Here is a 26,313-nt window from a genome sequence, read left to right on the forward strand (position 1 = left end):
TTTTCAGTGGGTCGGTTTTCAATCCACGGGCGAACCCATTTTGCTGGAATCAACTTGGTCACTGCCCCTGTGGAGATACATGCATAACCCTGACCCCACGTTAATAAATTATGAGGTCCTGACCAACAATTTGAGACAGGGTCAAATACCTGGACAGCTATGTCACAATTCGAAAAATCGTTGGGATTGTTAGAAAAGTGATAGAAAATCGGCTGTTCAGTACGTTCCGTTCTGGGATTCAACCAGTTCAGTACATAGCATGCTTTTGCCACTATTACATGAGGACTCCTCTCCCCCTCTTTTCGAAAAACAGACAGGTAATGTTTCAATGATTGATGGGCACGTTCAATAATTGCCTGACCACCAGAATTATTCGGAATTCCGGTAACGTGCTTCACCTGCCATTGCAGCAAAAAGGTCTTTATTTTGGCACTAAGATATGCAGGGGCATTATCTGTTTTTACCATATCTGGGTGGCCCAGCACAGCCATGGCTGACGTCCAATGCTGAATACAGGCAACAGCATTGGTAGATTTATGAGCAGTCGCCCAAATAGCTTTCGAGCAGGTATCAATTGTGACATGGACATATTTAAGTACTCCAAATGGGGTGAATTCTGTAACATCAGTTTGCCAGATTTGTCGAGGTTGTAACCCTCTAGGATTTGTACCTTCCTGTTGAAGAGGTGTTAACCTGGCACAATCAGGACAGGCTGCTATGACAGTCCTAGCGTCTTGACGAGACAGACCAAACTGTTTTTGGAGAGACTGGGCAGATTGGTGAAAAAAGGCATGTGACTCTGTTGCTTGTTTTAGAGGAGAATTTTGTAATACTGGGGATGCCACCTGAGTGTCTATATAAGCATCCTGTTCTTTTTCAGGGGCTAGTGTGTGAGGGCTGGCTATTAAGAGATCATCCATATAATGATAGGTAATAAGGTTAGGATTATTCTCTCTCCAAGATTGTAGAGCTAAATCCACAAACCACTGACATATTGTTGGGGAGTTTTTCATACCCTGAGGTAGTACAACCCACTCATACCTTTTCGCTGGAGCGGCACGGTTTATAGCTGGCACTGTAAATGCAAATTTTTCACAATCATCCTCATGCAGAGGAATAGTGAAAAAACAATCTTTTAAATCAATAATTAATAGGTCCCAATTTTGTGGTAACATAGTGGGAGAAGGCAGCCCAGGCTGAAGGGCACCCATGTCAACCATTTTTTCATTTATTGCTCTTAAATCATGTAATAATCTCCATTTTCCTGATTTCTTTTGAATTGTAAGAATGGGTGTATTCCATGGGCTAACAGAAGGTCTGATGTGGCCTAAATCCAATTGTTCTTGGACTAATTCTTGAATGTGTTGCAGCTTCTCTTGAGGTAAGGGCCATTGATCAACCCATACGGGAGTTTCTGATTTCCATTTTAATTTTAAGGTTGGGCGAGAGCTGCTATCAATGGCCCCAATCAAAAATCTGTAGAGATTCTCATTCCCCATTGGGAAAGTACATCTCTACCTAACAAGGACAAGGATGTGTATAGGACATAAGGTTTTACCCATGCTTGATGTCCTTCTTGATCCGTGAAAAGAATGAAGTTTTTACTGACCTGTGTCAGACGACTTCCCCCAATGCCTGAAATGGTTGAACCCGCACTATCTAATTCCCACATGGTAGGCCAAACTGAAAAAGGAAGAACAGTAACATCAGCACCAGTATCAATCATCATTGAAACATTAGGAAGATTAACACCTTGTGGACCAGATATCTTAACATTACATTTTGGCCGCTCGGCACCAATAAGTTGACAAAAGGCAATGTTAGGCATACCCGTTGGGCCAAATGCACCTTGACCCCTGTCCTTTTCTCCTTTTTGAGGGACAGTAGCTTGGAATGGAATGAGCTGTGCAATAGTGCTTCCTGCTGGAATATGAACAGGTGGAGAAAAAACTTTTACCATAATTCCAATAGGTCCGGTATAATCGGCATCAATACACCCAGGAAGAACAAAAATCCCCTTTTTTGACGCAGAAGAGCGTCCTATAAGGAGTGCAGATAAACCATAACCCAAAGGACCACTAACTGTAGAAGGAAGTACATGTACCTTTTCATCAGTGATATTTACAGGTTCTGCCACGGCCAAATCGACTCCTGCGCTTCCTCTGGTGGCTGAATACAGCTCGCCGAGGCAGCCATGAATTTTGTTGGGTTCTGGGGATATTTCTTGGCCGCGTCCCTCAGAACGCGGCCGTTCCCGTTTCCCGGAACAAAGAGGGGTGTACCATCTTTTCTAAATTTTGAGCGACAATCGGCCGCTTTATGACCAAATTTTTGACAACGCAAACAATTTCCCTTCAACAGAGACTTTCCTCCTAGATTCTTTTTGCAGTCACATTGAAAGTGACCTTCCTGTTCACATTGATAACATTTTGGCTTAAGACCCCGGTCCCCTCGGCCTTGTACCTTGTTGTTGTTTAGAGCTACTGCTAGAGCATTGGCATGTATTTTTGCCTTTTCCTCTTCTTCAACCAAAGGAGCCCTTGCGCATGCCTCTATCATTTGAGCGATGGATGCCCCAGGGGGTAAGGATGCTATAAGTTGCTTACAAGTGACATAGAAACAACATTAATTGCAGGAGAGTGTTATAATCTAACGTTCCTCCCTCCTGAGGCCATTTCGCATCACTCCCCAATTTATACAAAGGCCACCACTGATTACAATATTTAATCCATTTCCTTCTATTTTCGGTACCACCATGTCCTACCACCACCATGTCCTACGATATCACTCCAATGTTTTAATATACAACCCAAGGGCGATTTTTCACAGGGCTTACTCCTTCCATTTCCCATTTTACAATTTTAATTACTTTTTCTCCGGTCGCCTTAGCCACCCAAGGTCGGAAACACGGATAGAGCTCCTTGCTCATATTGCACTCAAACGCATGTCTCAAGCACTCTTGCACTCACACTCAGTCAAAATAATTAAGCTATACACTGAAAATCAAAATGCGCATCTCAATCACACCATTCACACTCTCCGGGCAGCCCTCAGTCACACAAGCAGTATGTTATACGGTACCGTGCACTTATGTACAACTTTTAGGAACACTGACAGTTCACAAAGTATGCATTTCAATGAACAATTGCCAAAAAACAAACAAAAAAAAAAAAAAACCACATTTTTCCTGGTCTTAAGCAGAGTGTTAAGTTTTCCGCTATTTGCCACGAATTACCAGAATATTATTATTTTTCAACATACATTTCATAACTCCAAGTTTTGAACATGTAACAAGACAACACATAGAACAAACAAGACACAGAGCGCTATTTCAGTTGTTACATTCTAGGAATTCCCCAATTCTTAAGACAACCTAAAGGAAGTTTTTAGCTTCCCCCCCCTTTTTTTTTTTTTTTTTTTTTTTTTTTTTCTCCTGGGGACTGCGCTGCACGCCGGACGTCTCCGTGCGTCTCACCAGCCGCCCCGTTACTAAACATACCGTTTTATCCGCGGATCCAGGGGTTCTCTTCTGCTCCCGGGTGAACAGCTGAGAAGAGGAGGCTCCTCCAAGAAAATCTCCCGGGGCGCGCCTAGGAGCGTCCGCTCCGCAGCTGGTCCCTCAGCCGAGCAGAAATCCTCCTGCCTGGCTCGTCAAAACTGACGTGCGGAATTTGACTCTATAACTCGAAAGTTATAAAGTAGGCATGTTTATTGCGCGCAGATGCACGGGGGATCGCTCCTCCACAAGCGTGCATACCCGAAGTGACAAACCATCCCACATTTATACAATGAAACAAATGAATATTCAATTAACGCCTATACATATTCGTTACCTAAACCCTGCTTCCTATGTTAATTAGCTTATCAGTCCGTTTCCTGGAATGTGGTGGTCTTGCAGGTTTGTAGGTGATTCATGTTCTTGTGACCATCCGATCTTCTCCAGCAAGGAAACTTAGCACTCCCTCCCTCTAGATAGCATTGGAATATCTCTCATCCTTTTCTATTTTTTTTTTTTTTTTTTTTTTTTTAAATAGCCCCTTTTGTTAGAGGAAGAAGGGCAGGCGTCTCCCCAAAACTGTAGTTGTCTCCTCAAAGCTGTGTGCCTATGTGACCAGACACTGCACCCATGACTAGTCACCATACCCACATTCCTTGAGCAGACATATACAATCACAATCAATGTCCATTGTCCCCATTTCACACTATTTCTCCATATCAAAATTACTTTATGTAATGCCAGAAACATCAGTCTCAGGATGAAATATAACTTACAACTTGATTTCAGCATTGCTCCTACCAGGTTTGTCCAAAGTCACACAATCATCTTAAAGTAGCCAGAGGCCATGGTGCATTTTAACACTGGTCAGGAAGTCAGATCTCAACTTTCACCTTTGCAAAGACAAACATGCTTCAAAAAAAAATGCAGTCTGTTATTTAGGAGCTGGTGGAGCTGTGCCGTTCCCACCCCAGCAGTTGTACATCCAGTACTCGCAATTGCCGGTATTAATGTCTGTCTGCCGCTTGCCGTTTGTTCCTTATCAGGACACCAGGATGGTAATTCATCATCTAATCCCCACGCTATTCGTTCAGCAGTAGTCATTACTGGATAAGCTTTAGATGTATAATCGGGGGGATTTTCACACGGAGGTTGCCCCTCTGGCTCTTCCTCCAACTGAGCAGTAGGATCGCTGGGAGGCCGCACTGCAGCTTTAACAGCTGCAGCGACTTGCACCTCGCCGTGTAACTGCGCGGCCATACCCCGTACAGCCCGATACGTGCGAGCCAAAGTCTTTACCCCCTTAGTCCCGACTTGCACAGATTCCCACAAGTCCTTTCCCACATTCTTCCATGTTTCATTATTATATACATCTTGCGTAGAAGCAAGGAAACCACGGCGGCGACTCCAACATAGCAGATAAATTACTGCCTGCCGTGAGACTGACGTTTCAGTTTTCTCTGCTAATTTCATTAAACTGTCTATGATTGCTTTCTCCACCGCTGATGCAGTGATCCCCATCCTGCTTAAGTTTCCTGACTCACCGGTCAGCCGTGCACGTTCCGCCTTTCTTCGGGCGCCCAGCTCTCTCTCCGCTGGCAGCAGGATCCTCGCCGGCTCCGCAGCTTGTAACACGATCCTTAATGAATCTTCCTGACTCTTCGACCGATCCACACGTCGGGGTCACCAGATGCTGCGGGCATTCTGGGCGAGCGGGAGTCAGATTCAAATACTCATGGAGTTCAAGATCTGATCCGTTTATTGTACAAACCAGGCACACTTTTATAAGGCACTCTATAAACGTGTGATAATATGATTGGCTACGTTACAAGCGTATAGTAATATGATTGGTTAACAATTGTTTATTGGCAAGATTTCTGTTTCTACTTTTTCAGGCACGTAGGCTCCTTCCTGTTGTTTCCCAGCTCCTCTTATAGCGTCCTTGCTGGCCCTGGCCTTGTGCAAGCACCCGCAATTTGTTCCTCCCTCTTCATTCCACTGTTCTGATCGTGCCCTCGTCTTATTTCTTCAGTATTTTTCCACTTGCTTCAAAGTTCAGTATAATCATTCAATACAGCAAGAGCCCCAACATACCTGTAAGATAGACTTCTGTCTGGTGCGTGAAGACACCGGACTATTTGGAGCCGTAATGGCGGGTTTTGTGTTTCCTTGTGTGGGAGCGGGTGTTTGGCTTTCTTTAGAAATAACTTGTGGGATTTCTTCTTCTTGTTCGCCTGGGGGTGGACTGGGAGCCCCGGCCGAACCTTGTCTCTCCACTCTATAAGGTGGATTGAATAAATCATTTAATTTGGGCTCTTGTTCTCCGTTTAATTTGATACACCTTTGTCCAATACTACATGCTGAGCAACATCTTTTCGACCTCCCTTTACGCTCCCTGCTATCCTCTCTTTCTAATGCTAGTACCATAGGATCCCGAGGGGGTACTAATCCACAGTCCTTTTGCCACTCAGGTTTGTCCCGGAGGACGAAGAACATGTCTGCATATGATACTTCGTCCCATTTTCCCTCTCTTCTCAGAAACAACATTAATTGCAGGAGAGTGTTATAATCTAACGTTCCTCCCTCCTGAGGCCATTTCGCATCACTCTCCAATTTATACAAAGGCCACCACTGATTACAATATTTAATCCATTTCCTTCTATTTTTGGTACCACCCTGTCCTACGATATCCATCCAATGTTTTAATATACAACCCAAGGGCGATTTTTCACAGGGCTTACTCCTTCCATTTCCTATTTTGCAATTTTAATTACTTTTTTTTTCTCCGGCCGCCTTAGCCACCCAAGGTCGGAAACGCAGATAGAGCTCCTTACTCGTATTGCACTCAAACGTGTGTCTCAAGCACTCTTGCACTCACACTCAGTCAAAATAATTAAGCTATACATGGAAAATCAAAATGTGCATCTCAATCACACCATTCACACTCTCCGGGCAGCCCTCAGTCACACAAGCAGTATGTTATACGGTACCGTGCACTTATGTACAACTTTAGGAAAACTGACAGTTCACAAAGTACACATTTCAATGAACAATTGCCAAAAAAACAAACAACAGATTCTAATCTTTCCTGGTCATAAGCAGAGTGTTAAGTTTTCCGCTATTTGCCTAGAATTACCGGAATATTATTATTTTTCAACATACATTTCATAACTCCAAGTTTTGAACATGTAACAAGACAACACATAGAACAAACAAGACACAGAGCACTATTTCAGTTGTTACATTCTAGGAATTACCCAATTCTTAAGACAACCTAAAGGAAGTTTTTAGCTTCCCAGATCTTTATGAAGTATTTAAGATTTTGTTACTCCCATGTTTTCCTTTTTTTTTTTTTTTTTTTCTTTTCGACGCAAAAGTTTCTATTTTACTTTTGCTATGAGGTCCCTCTTGTTACTGTGAGATACCACCTTATTCCGTCCCGCCCCCCACTTTCCGTCACGAGGCCTCCAGGCTTTTAGGATCTGGCAGTAACCTCGGGTTTGCTAGATCTGCCCTCAAGATCGCTAGCGGCCACCCTTTGGTCAGCAAACCTCCTCCCAAGGTACCTTTCCTCCTGGGGACTACGCTGCGCGCCGGACGTCTCCGTGCGTCTCACCAGCCGCCCCGTTTATAAACATACCATTTTATCCATGGATCCAGGGGTTTCTCTTCTGCTCCCGGGTGAACAGCTGAGAAGAGGAGGCTCCTCCGAGGAAATCTCCCGGGGCGCGCCTAGGAGCGTCCGCTCTGCAGCTGGTCCCTCAGCTGAGCAGAAATCCTCCTGGCTGGCTCGCCAAACTGACGTGCGGAATTTGACTCTATAACTCGAAAGTTATAAAGTAGGTATGTTTATTGCGCGCAGATGCACGGGGGATCGCTCCTCCACAAGCGTGCATGCCCAAAGTGACAAACCATCTCACATTTATACAATGAAACAAATGAATATTCAATTAATGCCTATACATATTCGTTACCTAAACCCCACTTCGTATGTTAATTAGCTTATCAGTCCTTTGCCTGGAATGTGGTGGTCTTGCAGGTTTGTAGGTGATTCATGTTCTTGTGACCATCTGATCTTCTCCAGCAAGAAGACTTAGCACTCCCTTCCTCTAGATAGCATTGGAATGTCTCTCATCCTTTTCTCATCCTTTTTATAAATAGCCCCTTTTGTTAGAGGAAGAAGGGCAGGTGTCTCCTCAAAGCTGTGTGCCTATGTGACCAGACACCACACCCATGACCAGTCACCATACCCACATTCCTTGAGCAAACCTATACAATCACTATCGATGTCCATTGTCCCCATTCCACACTATTTCTCCATATCATGTAGATCTGGATAAATAAATTGGCCATGTATGCTCTTCCAATATGTGTTTACACTGACTTGCAGATGTATGCACAATGAGTCTAATCAGGTCTTAAATATGACATTATTTAAAAAAATTAGTTAGATATGTATTGTGTCCATTAACACTGGTAGTTCTTTAAAATTGAGTGACATTTGACACTGCATTCTAACACCATGATTAATCAGTTATATTATATTATCAATATAGATGTTAAAACCACCAGATGAGAATAAAATTAATCAAGTTTCTGAATTCTCTAGCAAAGAATGTTTTGGCGTTTTTTTGCGTGATCTCTGAATTGTGTAGATTAGAAGGTGATTTCCTTTTGAACTGAAGAATGCATCTCTGAGTGATAACTTTCAATTAGCTTTTCAACTGGGTAAATGGAAGAACAAATAATTCTGTCTAATGTTAATAGTCCTGCAGTCAGTCAGTGTTAGCCTAGATGTTAGCAGAGTGCTGTAATTTATGAGCCTAGATTTATAGCATAGTAGTATTTTAGTCTGGGGTAATTTTTGTTTTCTTTTTGAGCAATGGGCAATGAAATAATAAAAAATAAAGCTCAATTTTTTAATTGTTGTTAGGCTGCAGATTCTAAAAGCATTATAGCCATTTTCACATAGCTATAATGAATAGTGAATGCTGTCCCAGTCATCTAAAGGATGACGCACCTATTTTTAGCTTAAGTCGGAAGATGTCCAAGGACCCTTCTTGCAACATGACGGATGCACAGACTGCTAAGTCCCTGGGTTGGTTATCTTTAGAAGGGACATTTTGTCTTAGATTCCTGTTGTACATGCAACGTGGCGAAGATGGAGACTTTAAACATGGCCGCTAAGGAATAGAGTCTGCATAGAGACAACTCCTCAAGGACATTGTCCAGGAACGAGATATGTTAATGTTGTTAACTTGAAGATATACTAGGTCCTTGAATGGAATGTGCTAATTGTCCAGGTGTGAGATATGTTAATGAGTTCCCGGAAAGTTAATTAATAGACATGAGTGACTTGCATAAAGAGGGGGCTGAAAGGTTCCCTCGGGGTGCATGACTTCAGTGGAGCGATCCCCCATGCACCCAGCGCTGCCTCCGCTCACTCGAATATTGGTAACTGATTCTTCAAATCAATACACCCAGCCCCCATAATACTAAAATAATTTATATTTTATATATTTAACTTTTCTATTCCTAACTTTCATTTATGGAAAATAGAACTCTGATAAAATAGCTTTTCATCATCAAGAATCATATAATCTTTGAATTAGAAAGCCTGGTTTTGAAAACGCTATTGTGTTGACGCTTTCAGAAAAAAACAAGTGACTTCATCATTTTGCCTTTGATGTTGAAGATTGTTTGCTTTTTATTCTGTTTAAATTTGTAAAACCAGTTTTTAAAGTAGCAAGTCGTTCCTACATTAGTTACTGTAATGCTACTTTTTCCCTGTGACAATTCTTTTATACAGTTAAGTCTCTACTGGAGAAACCTGGTTTTAATTTCAAGCAAATTCCCACTATGCTGCTTTCCATTCTAAATCATGGCCAGAAAATGTAAAGAATTTGCAGAATCTTAATGTTGCTTCTTTTGTTAAACTGTGCTCAAAGCATTCTTAAGTAAATAATCTGTCAATCTGTAGTAAAATCTCTATTCTACTACATACAATTTCATCATTTCACTTTCAATTGAGAGAGGGAAGTTTGGGGGCTTTCTTCAGAGTAGAATTTCACACTGTGTTATCTCCTGTGGTGTTTCTGCAACTTCCCTTGTGTTGTAGCTAATGATTTCATTGTGTAGCCCTAGGCACAGTTGGATCAAACCATTGATAAAGCTAAGCCACTATCTCCTTCCCCTCTGGGCCAAATGCTTTTTTTTTTTTCTTTTAATTGGATTAGTCAGCTGAGTCATCCCCATAACATCTTGCTAGATCTGTTGTAAGTGGGACAGCCGTGTAGATAGGTTTGATCTGGCAGCAGTCTGCGGGATTAGAGAGAATGTTGTTTCTCCCACAGTTGTTTATTTCAGGAGGATAAATAAGAAATGTGCTATATGCACATGGGCTACCCAGGGCTTGCCTTTTCAAATATTTAAGCAGGGTTGTAGTTAAATAATCTCATCATTAGGTTCTTTGGCAAGGAAAAATAAAATTATTTAATTTTCTGCTTTTGCATCCTTTTATGAAAGCCACTAAAAGCAACATGATGAATATATTGTTTTCACCCTTCTTTTCAGAGATGGTGTTTTATATTAGAGACAGTATCTTGTAATAAAAGTAAAGCAAAGGGAGTTGTTAGACTCATTCAAAGCTCTCTTCAGTCTCAAGTAGCCTGCTTTGAAGGACACATCATGCCTACTGTTAGGCTATTTAATATGATGGGCAGCTGAATGGTGTGGAAATGTAAGTTGTTTTACTTTCTAGTAAATAATGTACCAAATTTTATTTTGTAGCTTGCTGACAGTAGAAAGATGAAAAATTGTTTATTGAACAGGTCATTTTTATTTGCACAAGATTTCTCAGGTACAACTGCTGAAAGATTTTCTTTGTCAAACTTGGGAGTTTCTTTAAGGAGCACAGTATTTTCTGACCCTAGCTGTCCTTCCCCATGAGGGAGCCATCTCTCAGAGAAGCCTTTGGACTTTGACACAAGGTCTTGGGGAAGGCTGTCACACTGAAGCTTGTTGGCCAGGGGACTTCTCAAAAGTGGCAGTCAGGAATCTGGCACTCTTTGGTTTTGCCACAGTTACCACTGATGTCAAGGACAGAACGATCATCCTTCTCAGTTTTTTTTTCCATTCTGTCATTTTTATGGCTGTTGTTTTTTTCAGTATCATTTACGAATAGGGTTTACAAATAGAATAAGTACGGATTTGTGCTTGGAGCAGCTGGTGGCCAGGTTTGCATGTATATATGCACATGTATAGCGTGTGTGTGGGAAGTAAGTACAAGCTCAAGTACAGATTCAAACCCACCTTTAGTTGACTGTTCACACAATCTCAAAGCATTCATTAGTGTAAAGAACTGCAGTTGATGGGAAAATATATTGCTTGACCCAAACCTGAGTACTCTAAGGTTCAGAATTTTTTTAACTTATTTATTTTTCCTGAATGTATTTGCATTTCCCTGCCTCATTGCAACCTCATGTTCTCATGTCCAGTTTACTGACTCAATGCATTTTATTTTTTCCTGAGAACTTCTCAGCACATATTTAAATTGCTATTTGTATTGTGTGTTTCACAAATTGGAATTATTTCTAGCAGAAATTTTATGTTGTCCCTGTCGTCTTGGCTGCTAGCACATTACTATAAATGTCCCTTGTTAAATGTGTTTATATCATCTTGTGTTGTCTAATCTCATACTTCAAAACAAGCACTGAAACCTGCAAGTTTCTCTTAAGCCCTTAGCAGCATTCAGTGGGCACCACTGCTTATTTAACATCAGTCTTTGGGAAAGGAAAATCAGCATTCATATCTGCTTTTCCCCACCATTAAGAACAGAAATAGATGTAGCACAGCTTTTTGTCTTTGATCCAGGCCCTCTTCACTGTTTGAAAGGTAGTCCTGATCACTGAAACATGATCTCCTGACAGGACTTTTCATCAGACCAGAAGCTTTAAAAGTATGGTCAAGTCTTTACAGAATCTGTAGAGCTGAAGCTAAAAATAAAAAAAAATAAATTATTTATTCCATCCCTCTAGGAACAGTGCATTGGTGGATGTTTATCCCAGATGTGTATTCAGCAGGAGGTTTCCTTGAGCTAATATGCATTAGGAGGTAACTCCTGTTTCTTTTCCCTAAAATGTGTGTTACCTTTTTCTAGGGCTGCCATAATTCTGCTTTTCTTTTTTAAATACATCTTGCTTTTTTTGATTGTCCAAACCAATACTTGATGTTCACAGCTTTAAATTCAGAAACCAAGAGATGATTCTGCAGGTGTACTTAGGCCAGAGGGGGCTTGCTCAGCCTCAACAGTCTGCAAGGGAGGCAGCAGGACCTGGAAGGTTCTGGATTAGGTGCTAAGGGCAATGGATAGATTAGTGAGGATGGGGAAGGGGGGTGTTCATGGTGTACAGCCTGGGGTGAGACTGGTTAGGAGTTGTGGGTTGGGAGGCATTAGGGATTGCCACAGACCCTGTCCTCACTTGGGCATCTCTGAGCAAGACCCTTGTTTTCAAGCAGGGATGCACACAAGGGGCTGCTCTCTGCTCCCCAATTCCCTCACCCTGTTCTCCTCCCCCCTTTTGCCATTAGAAACCTGTGTGGATCGTTGCACTCTTGATGTTGCAGATTGTCTTAAAGTTTTACTGAATCTTTCTATATTTTGCGTTTATTTGTGAAAGTTAACTATAGGAACATCTTGATTTTAAGAAGCCAGCCTCCACGTTAGCATTATGTTAACACTTATTAACCAATGATGTATGGGTTGTTGTGCTACTTGTCATTTGAGGCTGTGTTACTTGAAGTCCTTAATTCTCTAGACCATAACCAGAGCACCTGGGTTCTACTGTGTATAGGATGAGTTATTGGACAATCTGGCAAGGCAGATATCTAGCCATCCAACTTGGCAACAAAACTTACTTTTAAGGTGTCCTGAAGTGAACTACCTTAATTATAATACTAAAGAATATACCAACAGGTCAAGAAGACCCTTGCCCAGGTGAAGACCTGTGGTGTATGAAGGCACGGACTTCGGTTGTGAAGCAACCAGAGACACTTTATTGTACAGAGAAGCTCATGTTTATATCTCTGAGCCCGGATACAAATTCCAGCTGTATGTACCACCAGGCTTGGAGCAGAAACCATTTATGCAGTTATATAGCTATATATCACTACAAGCATGCAAACACCCTTTGGCTAGATAACCATGTTTATCTTCTTACTTTCCTTCATAATACCCAGTTGTTCTCATCTCCTGCCAGATCAGACATTCTCCATCCTCCTCATACATCTCTTCAGACATTCTCTGTCCTCCTCTCCCACAAAGACCCTTCCTCTGCAGAAGTGTAGTAACAGAAGAGGATGACACAGCAGATATTATAATTATATGCAAATTATTAAACAATCATTGTAACTGGGAGTGTATGACCTTGTAAATTTTGTGTATACAGTGAAATCTGCATAGATGTGCTTGATTTGTGGAGATTCCACCGAGCACCCAGTGCTACAATAAAGAAGTGTCTGCTTATCTACTTCATGTAGATGGGTTTTTCATTCCTTGGCTAACATTGACATCAATGAATCTCTGCTCCAGCTCAGAGTTTTGCTCATGTAGATTTAAATACAAGGGCTGTAGGCTATGGAGAAGTATTCTGAGAAAATTTGAGATTAAATGTGGTATGTTGTTAGTAATGCTGTTTGCAAAGCTGTGCAAACTAAAACCACTTTTTTCTAAGATTCACTAAACTAAGTCTTGTAAACTGCAGTAGATACTGAACAAATTAAAAATGACATTTTAGAACAAATGATCATTTGCTTTTTAAAATAAAGCACATTGGCTTTTTTTGTATGTGCTTTGGGAAGATTCTTTGCTTGTCCTAAAATAAGCTAAATTTTTCCTCTATTAAATAATTCAACACTTCATTTAGAAGCACTTCAAAAAAACAAGCAAACTTGTACTTAAGTTCTTGTCATAAATTACTGACCTCCAGTTATAGTCTGCCTAGATTTTAAAGGAAATTCCAATACAGACCCAGTATTAATCTATATGCATTAAGAGAGCAGTATTAATGGCTGCAAGTTTTCCCCTTGGATTCCTTTCCCTAATTATAAAACTTTTTTTTAATGGCAAAAAATGCATAATGCATAATATGTCTAGTCTAGAGGGGTTTAGTGTTTGGTAATGTATGGTTTTTATTGATGTAAAATAATTTGAAGATTATGCATCCTCCAAACTTAGTTATGCGTTTAGCTGCTGATGTTGTAAATTTCAGTATTTTTCTTCCAGTTTGGTCATTCTAGAAATAACATCTAAAGCCATTTCCCACGTTGTTACCGAAATCTCAGAATGAAGAACTTATCAACACCAATGTGATGTAGATAAGCAGACACTTCTTTATTGATGGCCGGGTGCGTGAGTGAGTCCTCTAACAATCAACGCACACCAAGTCTCAAAATCAGACTCCATATATAAAACTTGTTCACACATATTCATGAAGTATTCATGCATAATCATAATATTTCCCATAAATCATTAACATACTCTCCTCCCATATCTGATTCTGCGCAATAAAGGTTAGAAGGGTCCAGAAATGGGTCTGGGGTACGATTTGGGTAGGTGGTACATGAGTCGGTGGTCGCGATCTCCCCCTGCCGGAATTACCTTTTACTAAAGTTCACGGTTTCTTGGCAGGTAACTACAAGCTGTTCCAGTCGACTCTCCCCAGTTTCCATTAATCCTATATTCTGACATTTCAATACACTTTCTACATACAGAAGACTAGTCAAATACAAAGAAACCTTTCAAACCCTAAATTTATTACCTAAGTTATAAACACTGATTCTAGCCCATTCTTCTGGCTTTGGTACAGGACTGTAAAAAGGATTTCATAACAGCTTTTACTGTGAAACTATAAGTTTCATTAAAATATATTTCTTATCCCTCTATATTTCTATTTAAAATGATTTTATAAAATCAAATAAAGTCAATCAATCTTAACTTATTCGCAAATCTGTAACAACATCACAACTGAAGAGTAATCACGTTTCTTTAACCAGCTCCATCTGGTTTCCAGTAAGTCCCAAATTTCAGTTTTTTGCAGCCTTGCATGGATTCCTGCTATGCCAACAGAACACAGAGAAAATTTTTGTTAAGCTCAGTTTTGTTTGTTGAAAGAAGCATCCTTTTTGCAGAAGAGAGGATTAAATATTTTTTCAGATTGTGCCCTACCTCACAGATTTCTCACTCCTTGAAGAAGAAAATACAGATCATCTGGCCAGCTGCTGGCACCACTGCCACTGCTGGCACTGGAAAAAGGGTTTTCAGTGTTGTTTTTTGGGCCAAGCTGGAGATGATGAGGTCAACCACCTGTAGCAGCTGGTGCCAAGCTTTTAGCTACCATGCTAGACGGCTGTGGGGACCGAGAGGGTGTGGAGCCAAGGCCCTGCCACCACCTCACAGCCCCCAGGGAGAAGTGCTGCTTTTGGCCTCCAGGCAGCTCTTTGACACACTGGGTTCAGAATGTGGCCTCTGCCACTCAAATACAGGTGTCCTTGGCCATGCAGTCTTCAGTCAACACTTACATTGTTAATAGCTTCCCTGCCACACTTTAAAAAAGAAAAGGAAAATCTTCCGTATGGTCTTTCTGCGAGCCTTTTGCACAAGAGGGGAATTTCTTATGCCCATGACTCAGAGTTCGTACCAGGGCTGCAGACAGGAGATGCCATGTAAAGCACAGCCTAAATGCAAATTAAGGAGAAAAATATTATTTTAAGAGTGGAGAAGTACTGATAATGTAGAAGAATGGCTGCAGAAGCATGGCCATGGAACCCCTGAGGGTCTGCACAATCCAGGCCTGGAATTAGAATAGGCCTGGAATTAGAATTGTGCTGAAGTTGTTGTGCTGAAGTTAACAAGAAAGTGGCCTTGATCTATTCTTGAATCCTGAGACCAAGTAACTTTGTTGTACTAACAGGCCGTGGCTGTAACAAGCTGCAGCTGTTAAGGAAGACAGGTGCAAGGCCAAGGGAGATAGGGAGCGGAATGGGAATAAAGGGAGTAGCAAACCGCAAGGCTAAAACATAGCTAACGCAAATAGCTGCATGGATAGAATGCTTGTTCTAATCATGATAATTAGCTGTGTGAGAGCAGCGCGCGCTTAGGGAATAACAACCAATTACATTTTTGCTTTGGGAACATGCTTGTGTATCGAGTCTGTATAAGACGTGTTAGAAGCTAATAAAGATGAGCAAGATGCATAACTCATATTGAGTAATTTCTTGACTCCGGCGCACCCTTCTCCCAACAATTGGCGCCCGAACCACGGGAAATCTGGAAAAACTCTGCCTTTGCATTTTGACAGTGGGCTTTGCGAATTGAGAGTCGCTAGAGAGGAGTTCGAGCAGGAAGACGTCCGTAAGGAGTAAAGGCGTCTGAATCCGGCATTGAGCTCCTGCACGGACCTGCACGGGTAAGACCGTTTTTCCCCTCGATAAGGGAAAGGGAGGCGGCACTCACGCTATTATCTGATAGTCTTGCTAAGCGAGATGCTAGCGTGAGCACAAAGAAGCTCCATGAGCTCTGTCGGTGGGCGAATGAAAAAGGACACTTAAAAGACCCACAATTGATGTTTAGTGTGACTGAGTGGCGAGAGATTGGGGATTCCCTTTGGGATGAGACCCTTAGCGGCAGCAAGTCGGCCAAGGACTTGGAACCAACCTGGCGGGAGGTCACGAACCATTTACGATCAATGGTTGCAGAGAAAAAGATGGCTATGGCTGCTTCAGAGCTCCTTGGTCACGAAACCGAGTCGATGGAGTCTACCCGATTATTTGGTCAAGGCGCTCCGTCTGCGAAAGGCATAGTTGTGCCTATTAAAAAATCTGCGACAGAGCTATTACACCCAACACCGACACCGGAGGGTGCCGCCACAACGGGTGGTCCACAATGCCGACCTGAAAGCTACCAAGAGCCGCCCCCCCATGCTAGATGAGGAAGAGGGTACTAGAGCAGGTCCGAGCGCGCCTCTGAATGAGAGCGCAGAGTCCGATAAAGAAAATGAACCCACCCCAGCTGCAGCTGCCCCGATCCCCCATCCCCGAACAAAACCGTCCGACCGGACCCTAAACCGCTTGCAGCAGCAATTGAACGAATGCCATCTGCCTACCGGTGGTTGTGATGTTCAAGTCCTGACCCAGGAAGGCGTTATCCTCCACCCTGCCGCTTCCCAAAGTCGTTGGTCTGGGGTTATAAGAGACGCTATATTGGAGGGAGAGTGGCAGGCTGCCTCTGCTGTTGCATGTCCGGTGCAGACCACCACGTTACCAGGCGGTATAGCAGCCGCAGCGTGGAAACCTTTTGATTGGAAGTTTATGCAGCAGCTGCGACAAACTGTTACACAATATGGTTTGCAATCAGAACCAGCCAAGCACCTGCTGAATTATTTGTTTGACTCTGAAATCATGACACCCAGTGACTGTACTTCGCTAGCCAGATTGCTTCTTACACCAGCACAGTTCCCCGCGCCCCGCAAGCGTGCCGTGCCGTGCCGTGCCGTGCCCCGCGGCTCCCCCCGCTCGCCCGCCCACCCACCGCCACGGATCCCCCCAGCTGCTGGCGAAAAGCGGAGTCCAGAGTTCGGTGTGGAGCTGCAGATCGCACTCCCGCCGGTGGTAAGACCGCGACGAGTAAATCGCGGCAGGGCTCTACGCTAAATTCCTCTCTGTGAGGGGGGGGGGGGGGGGGGGGGGGAGGGTACTACGGAAGACCGCGACGAGTAAATCGAGGCGGGGCTTCTCCGCTGATACCCTTTCTGTGAAAAGGGGGAGCTCTGAGAAGACCGCAATGGAATTAGACGCGGCAATTAAACTGTTAACTAGCATCCTCCTTAAGAGAGGGGAGGGCGTTAAAGAGACAGAAGTGGAGACCTTAGTTCGCTGGGCACGAAAAAAGAATAATATCCCCGAACCCGCGTTATTGTTTAGTATTGCGGAATGGAGAGAAGTGGGAAATTGCCTCTGGAATACTACGATCGAGGGAGGCAAAGAAGGAAAAGAAGCTAAAGCGTTAGGAGCGACGTGGCGGTCGATAGTTAACACTCTGGAAACTATGAAGTCGGAAAAAAAAAAAAAGTAGCGGCGGCGGCCATCGAAGCGTTCGGGAGAGATGTGGTAGAAAAGCCGGTGGAGCAGAAGGGTGATTCAAATAAGTCCTCTCTCTTGGCTACACTTTTCTGAGTTGGGCATACTCGTCCTGTGAAGGGTAAGTCCGCCCCTGCGTGTTCAACAGTACCGGAGCTTTTAGATAAGACAGCGGACAAACCGGATGTTACTCCTCGGGGGGTCTGTTGTAACTGAGCCGAACCCGGAAGAGGCAGCTGAGCCTCCCCAGGAGGGCGGGGCAGCGAGTCCTGCTGCACCAATCACATCAGGGCGGGCAAAAGCGCCGTCCGACGTCGTACCCTCCTCGTCCTGAAACATCATCGGACGAACTTGAGGAGGAAGGCGGGGAGAAGCTTTGTGATAACAATACAGAGAAATCCTTACAGGAGGTAATCGATAACTTAAGAAACCTGGTAAAGCGAGTTGAAATGAACCTGCCTACTACTTCAATACCTGTAATTCCTCCAGTTAGCCCAACTACCCCACCGATGCTGAACTCGAGAAAAGATCCAATTCTACAGCATTGGTCTGGTGTTATTTGTGATGCTATTTTGGAGGGTGATTGGCAGGTGACCAGCTCGTTAGCTTGTCCAGTACTGATTAATAATCTTGATGCACATAACTGGGACATGGTTTATGGAAGGTTAATGATCAGATTTTAGCGATGGGAGTGTTGCAACCTGCTCTTCCACCTTTTATGATGATCCCTCAGATTTGGCAAATTGTTGTGATAGACTTGAAAGACTTGTTTTTTTTCACGATTCCCTTACACCCTGATGACAAACAAAGAGACTCGCTAATGATGATTTGCAAACGTTCCCATCCTGGTTGCGTGTCACCGAAGTCAACAGTCCTAGAACTTGTTCACCAGAACAGCAGGCTGCCCTGGAAGTTGTGTCCCGCAAGATTCAGACTGGCTGGTGTGGTCGCCGAATGGCAAATCATCCGTTATCTTTTTTGGTTTGTAATGCTGCCACTTCACCTTTTGCCTTTATTTTGCAATGGCAAAAGAAAAAGGGGGAAAATACGGCGATCTTTTTGTTACAGATTTGCTAATAAGATAAGATTGATTGACTTTATTGGATTGATTAATTGATTTTATAAAATAGAAATATAGAAGGATAAGAAATATATTTTAATGAAACTTATAGTTATATAGTAAAAGCTGCTATGAGGTCCTCTGTACATCCCGTACCAAGGCCAGAAGAATGGGCTAGGATCATTGTTAAAACTTAGGTAATAAATTTAGGGTTTGAAAGGTTTCTTTGTATTTGACTAGTCTTCTGTATGTAGAAAGTGTATTGAAATGTCAGAATATAAGATTAATGGAAACCGGGGAGAGTCGACTGGAACAGCTTGTAGTTACCTGCCAAGAAACCGTGAACTTTAGTAAAAGGTAATTCTGGCAGGGGGAGATCGCGACCACCAACTCATGTACCACCTACCCAAATCGTACCCCAGACCCATTTCTAGGCCTTTCTAAGCTCTACTGCGCAGAATCGGATATGGGAGGAGAATATGTTAATGATTTACGGGAAATATCATGGTTATGCATGAATACTTAATGAATATGTATAAGTTCTATATATGGTGTCTGATTTTGAGACTTGGTGCGTGTTGATCGTGAGAAGACTCACTCACGCACCCGGCCGTTAATAAAAAAGTGTCTGCTTATCTACATCACATTGGTGTTGATAAGTTCTTCATTCTGAGATTTCAGTTTAACAGTTTTGGCGACCCAGATGGGACCTCGCTGAAGGAGACCGGAGGAGTCGGGGACCTGATCGGTTCCAGCCAGCATTGAGGATTTCTCAGGGATACCCATCAATCCCCGATCCGTAAGGCTCTTCGCGACGTTCCCTGGATTTTTGGTAAGACACTTCTTTTTCTAATTGTAGTAAGTGGGTTTGAGTCCCACTAAAGTAAGTGCACTGGAGGAAGTGGGTTGGAGTCCCACAAGAGTAAGTGGGTTAGAGTCCCACTATAATAAGTGTATGGTAAGGAGTGGTTTAGAGTCCCACCAGTGGGTTTGAGTCCCACTGAGTAAGTCTGCCTGTCAGACGCGGTGAAAGAGCTGCATAGGGTAGGACTAGGAGTCTGCCCGTAAGACATAAGCGAAAGCTATTGCAGGGTTGGACAAAAGTGGAAACAAGCGAACCTATATGCTATAGTGTTCTCTAAGGTAGTGCCTCTAACAAGAAGTTAGAAGTTTTTGTTTTGTTTTTTTTTTGTGTGTTACGGAATTGTGTGCTGTGTTTGTGTATTGAGAAGAAAATTAAGAAGTGTATAATATTGTGTTTCATATCTTTGTTTAAAGTGACAGTTGTGGAAAACTGTGAGTGTGGCTGTAAGGGTGAGACGTGCAATTGAGCACGAAAGCGAGTGTGGATCCGCGGATTGGAGTGACAGAGTTGAATAATTGTGTATTGTACTGTGAGTGATTATACCATGGCATCTAAGTTAACTCGGTTGTTTAAAAGTAAAAGCATGGGTAATCTTGCTGCAAATGACAAAATCATGAAAAAAATTCTCCGTTGGGATGTTTATTGGCACATTGGGGAAATTTACAGGATGATCTGCAAAAGAGCCAGATGATTGAGTATTGTAATAATTTGAGTATTGTAATAATTGGTGGCCTTTGTATATATTGGATGATCAGGAAAAGTGGCCCATGAAGGGGACACTGAATTATAACACTATTCTGCAGTTAATGCTGTCTTGTAAAAGAGAAGGGAAATGGAATAAAATGCCAAATGTGGATTTGGTTTTTTACTTAAGACAAAGAAAGGATTGGCAGGATGAATGTAAGCTAACTATTAGAGATAATTTGGTAATGGCTATAACTTCTGATAATAAGAAAGTGGAAAAAAAAAATGTTGCTCAACCTGTAAGATTGGGAGTGGATACAGGAGCAACATTTTTTTTTATTAAATACCTGTAAATGAAAAATTGGAACAAAACCAGGCCATTCCTGCAACCCCTGGTTTTGAAATTTGGAAATAAGATAATTACACATGAATTCTTGTATGTACCAGTATGTCCGATACCCTTGTTAGGAAGAGATTTGTTATCCAAATTAAATGCACAAATTGTTTTTGACGAAGGAGAACTTTTCTTGAAAATATCTGAGTCAAAAACGGGAGAAATCCTGATGATACAAGAAAAAGTAAAAGAACAAGAAATTCCACTGGAGGCGGATTTGGCAGTGATCCCTACTGTATGGGAAACAGATATTCCTGGTAAATCGAAACTAGCAGAACCTGTTAAAATAGATTTGAAGGAAGGTGCAGGAACAGTGAGAATTAAACAATATCCAATCAAATCAGAAGTGAGACAGGAATTGAAGAAATTGATAAATTTTTGGAGTATAAAATTTTGGAAGAATGTGAATCTGAGTATAATACTCCTATTTTACCAGTCAGAAAACCCTCGGGTGAATATAGGCTGGTGCAAGACTTGAGATCAGTAAATCAAATAGTTAAGGATATTTATCCTGTAGTAGCAAACCCTTATACACTGTTAACAGCGTTAAGGGAGACTTATCAGTGGTTTACAGTGCTTGATTTAAAAGATGCTTTCTTTTGTATACCTTTTGAAAAGGAAAGCAGAAAACTGTTTGCTTTTGAATGGGAAAATCCTCAAACCGGGCGAAGGATGCAGCTGACATGGACTAGATTACCCCAAGGATTTAAAACCATTCCAACTATTTTTGGAAATCAGTTAGCAAAGGTACTTGAAATCCAGAAACAGGACAAATCAAGACCTGGACATTTACTTTTACAATATGTGGATGACATACTGATTGCTACAGAAGAAAGATTTACTTGTATACAGGTGACTATCGACCTCTTGAATTTCCTGGGACTAAATGGGTACAAGGTATCCAGGAAGAAAGCCCAAATAGCCTACCAGACTGTGATATAGCTGGGCTTTGAGATTTCAAAAGGACAACGACAATTAGGAAAAGATCGCAAAGAAGCTATTTGTGGTATACCTGAGCCGAGAAATATTCATGAACTCAGAGCGGTTTGGGGAATGAGCGCGTGGTGTCATCTTTGGATTATGAACTATGGGCTAATAGCTAAACCGCTGTATGAGGCCCAAAAGAATTCTCCCTTTGTATGGGGCCCACAACAGCAAAAGGCTTTTGTAGAGTTAAAACGTGCCTTAATGTCTGCACCTGCTTTGGGACTTTTGTGTTTAACCAAAGATTTTCAGTTGTTTGTTCATGAAAGGCAACACCTTGCACTGGGAGTGTTAACTCAGAAGACAGGAAGCTGGAAATGACCAGTCGGATATTTCTCTAAACAACTGGACACAGTGAGTAAAGGGTGGCCAAACTGCCTTTGAGCAGTGGCAGCAACAGTGATGCTCATTCAAGAAGCTCGGAAATTGACTTTGGGAAGAACAATAACAGTCTATGTTCCACACATGCTGATAACTGTTTTAGAACAAAAGGGGGGACACTGGCTGTCTCCCAGCCGAATGATGAAGTACCAGGTGGTACTGACTGAACAGGATGATGTGATTCTAAAGACAACTAACCTGGTAAATCCTGCAGTGTTTTTAAGTTCCATACAGGAAGAAGGACAACTGGAACATGACTGCTTGGCTACTATTGAGTATGTTTATTCCAGTCGTGAAGATCTGAAGGATGTGCCACTGGAGCATCCAGACTGGGAATTGTATACTGATGGAAGCAGCTTTATGGAACAAGGAGTCCGATACGCTGGATATGCGGTAACAACAGATACTACAATTATAGAAGCAGGAGCATTGGCGAGTACCACATCAGCCCAGAAAGCAGACCTTATTGCTTTGATTCGAGCCCTAGAGTTAAGTAAAGACAAGAAAGTAAATATCTGGACTGATTCACAATATGCCTTTGGGGTAGTGCATGTCCATGGGGCTTTGTGGAAAGAAAGAGGGCTATTGTCCTCTCAAGGATCAAACATTAAGCATCAAAAGGAAATTATACAATTATTGCAAGCAGTTCAGAGACCAGATCAAGTAGCAATCATGCACTGTAAGGCACATCAAATTGGGAATACAAAAATAATAGCTGGAAATAATTTGGCTGATAAAATGGCAAGAAAGGTAGCAAAGAAACAAGCATTACAGATGGCAATCATTCTTTCTAAAACAGTAACCCTTCCCAGGGAAAAACCAAATATTCAGAAGAAGATGACAAATTGGGTCAGTTGTTAAATGCTAAGAAAAACCTAGCTGGGTGGTGGATAACTACTAATGGACAGGTAGTAATTCCACCTCTTCTGATGAGAGAGATAATTCAAACAAGACATCAGGAATGTCACTGGGGGGCACAAGCCTTAGTAACATCTTTACAAAAGCAAGTAATATCAGTTAAAATGTTGGGAATAGCTAAAATAGTAACTGCAAAGTGTGAGGTATGTTTGAAAAATAATCCAATGATTAAGAAAAAGGTTCAAATGGGTAAGCTGAAGTCTGGTACAGAACCTGGAGATTGTTGGCAAGTAGATTTTTCAGAGTTGCCTAGATACAATGGGTACCAGTACATCTTGGTAGGGGTTGATACTTTTACAGGATGGCCAGAATCCCTTCCCTGTCGCATCACACAAGCAAAAGAGGTTGTAAAGTGGTTATTACAAGAAATAATTCCAAGATTTGGAGTTCCTATTGGAACTTCCTCTGACAGAGGTCCACACTTTGTTGCTGAAGTAGTCCAAAGTGTTAGCAAAGTATTGGGTATTAATTGGGATTTACATGCGTCTTGGAGACCACAATCTAGTGGGAAAGTGGAAAGGATGAATCAAACTTTGAAACGACAAATAAGTAAAATTTGTCAAGAAACCAGTCTAAAGTGGCCTCAGGCACTTCCATTGGCATTATTATGAATCAGGGTACACAGTCCTTATGAATTATTATATGGAATAACATATGAGTCTCCGGAACCAAATCTAAACATACATGTAAAAGGAAAACAAGATGTGTATAACTATTTGCTTTCTCTAAGGAAAACTTTGGCTGCAATTCGGAGTGCAGTAATTTGGAATAGACCTTTATCCCTGGAAAATTCAGTGCATGATTTCCAAACGGGAGATTATGTCTATGTGAAAACCTGGACCTCCGAACCTTTACAGGAACATTGGAAAGGACCATTTTAAGTACTGTTAACCACTTTTACATCTATCAAGATAGCAGAATCGGATGCTTGGATACATGATACTCGAGTGAAGAAAGCACCTACTCCATGGAAGATTGTCAATCGTGACCCAGAGACTTTAAAATTGACACTGAAACATGTCTAATTTCTCATATCAGATTTTATTTTGGTCGGTAGTGTTGGTGGGATAATGGGCTGACTTGGTGGACAGGAACAAAAGACAAGTAGAAACAGAACAAGTAATTGACATTCCCAAACAAATGGTTGGGGAAAATCTGATGTTGGGATTGATTAAAATATTTGCCAATTTGCAAAATGTTACCTAGATTACTGCTTGTTTACCAGTACCGAGGGCAGTAGGTGAATCTATTCCATGGGGAATTTTAACCATGAATCTGACCAATCTGGAATATAAAAATGAGACCACCTATTGTGAACAAAGGCCAGTAACTCAATGGTATGAACAAGTAAAGGTTATCAGAAAACAGTGGAAGTCGCCAGGTAAAGAAACAGATTGTAAAAAACTATTGAATTATGATTTTATAACAGGATCCCGACCTAGTGCCATAGCTTGAGTTCTTCTTCCTGGGGGTCCAAATCCCCAGTTAGGATGGTGTTCTTATGATGAACAACTTAAAACCAATGTAAGCAAAAGTATCATGGAATGGAAGTGTAACAAAACTGGCCAAGGTATGCAATTAGTAGAACAATGGGGCTCTATATGGTCCATGGTGATATTTTTTTTTTAATTTTAGTACATGGCCAGAATTCCATGGTGTTTTACCTGGGATGGAAAAGTTTTTGCAGTGTTACCCTCAGTTAATGATAAAGCAACTTCATTGAGAGAAAAGGAAAATAAAATAGTACCATGGTGGAAATGTGAAAAAGTGTATGATTGCAGCAATGCAGATTTAATAATTCAGAGAATTCCTCCTTTGGCTGCTGCTTTGAAATATGGTTGTTTTTGTCGAGGTCTTAAGAATACTCTCAATTTAACCAGTACTTTTACACTCAGGAAAGGAACTCTGTTTAGTTGTAGAAAATCTACTATTCAAAGTCCAGGACATTTAATTTGGGCATTAAGTGATGGAACCTGGACAACTCATTTACCATTAGATGGTAAGGTGAAACAAATTACTCTAGGCATGCCAACATTGTGTCTGATTTGGAAGAAATCACCATTTAGAGGATCCCTAGAGAATTTAAAATTGAAACGTACAAAGAGATCTGAGACAAATGATGATATTTGGAATGAACCCTCAATAGGAGTAAAAACTGGCTGGGCACTTGAATCACTTTTGAATCCTACAGCATCATATAGAAATAGAGAATGGCATTATCAGTTAACAAGTCAAGTAAAAAAAATAACAAATGTCACCAAAAAGAGGTTTAAGGAATTGAACATACAGTTACAGGCGACTTCCAAGATGACTTTACAAAATAGAATGGCATTAGATATGCTTCTACTTAAAGAACATGGGGTATGTGGATATCTCAAGGATAAACTGGACCACTGTTGCATTCACATTCCAAATGTCACTCAAGATGTGGGACGTGATCTGGACCTATTAGGTAAAATTGAGAACAGATACAGAATCAATTCAAGAAGATATGTCAGAAGATTGGCTGGGGAAATTTTTTTAACAAACTGGGATGGAATTTGAGCTCTTGGATACAATCCATAATCAAAACTTTGTTTCTGTTACTAATTGTCTTTTTGATGAGCATGCTAGTATATGCATGTTTGAAGAAACAGTTTACCAATAATTGCAGTCAATCGTATGATTATGAGAGAAGTACCAACTATTTTATCAAGACATGATCCATCACCAAAATATGTTGAAACAAATTATATGTAAATAATGTGAAAGTATTGAAATAATAATTTTCAACACTTTCAAAGGGGGGAAATGTTACAGATTTGCTAATAAGTTAAGATTGATTGACTTTATTGGATTGATTATTTGATTTTATAAAATCATTTTATAAAATAGAAATATAGAAGGATAAGAAATATATTTTAATGAAACTTATAGTTATATAGTAAAAGCTGCTATGAGGTCCTCTGTACATCCCGTACCAAGGCCAGAAGAATGGGCTAGGATCAGTGTTTAAAACTTAGGTAATAAATTTAGGGTTTGAAAGGTTTCTTTGTATTTGACTAGTCTTCTGTATGTAGAAAGTGTATTGAAATGTCAGAATATAAGATTAATGGAAACTGGGGAGAGACGACTGGAACAGCTTGTAGTTACCTGCCAAGAAACCGTGAACTTTAGTAAAAGGTAATTCCGGCAGGGGGAGATCGCGACCACCGACTCATGTACCACCTACCCAAATCGTACCCCAGACCCATTTCTAGGCCTTTCTAAGCTCTACTGCGCAGAATCGGATATGGGAGGAGAATATGTTAATGATTTACGGGAAATATCATGGTTATGCATGAATACTTAATGAATATGTATGAATAAGTTCTATATATGGTGTCTGATTTTGAGACCTGGTGTGCGTTGATCGTGAG

General features: G+C 41.5%; 1 protein-coding gene and 1 long non-coding RNA gene across 2 annotated transcripts in view; one reads left to right on the top strand and one right to left on the bottom strand.

The window, feature by feature from the left end:
• Positions 1-26,313, top strand: part of LOC121080595 (sorting nexin-18-like) — a 56,290-nt gene that overhangs the window by 17,086 nt on the left and 12,891 nt on the right. The gene's annotated exons all lie outside the window — the stretch shown is intronic.
• Positions 1,568-5,248, bottom strand: LOC121080596. The gene is made up of 2 exons (XR_005825436.1): positions 5,041-5,248; positions 1,568-1,683 (listed from the first exon to the last, which is right to left on the bottom strand). It is a non-coding gene; the product is annotated as an uncharacterized LOC121080596 (long non-coding RNA).

The sequence above is a fragment of the Falco naumanni genome, chromosome W (genome assembly GCF_017639655.2).
Source record: "Falco naumanni isolate bFalNau1 chromosome W, bFalNau1.pat, whole genome shotgun sequence".
NCBI classification, from domain to species: Eukaryota; Metazoa; Chordata; class Aves; order Falconiformes; family Falconidae; genus Falco; species Falco naumanni.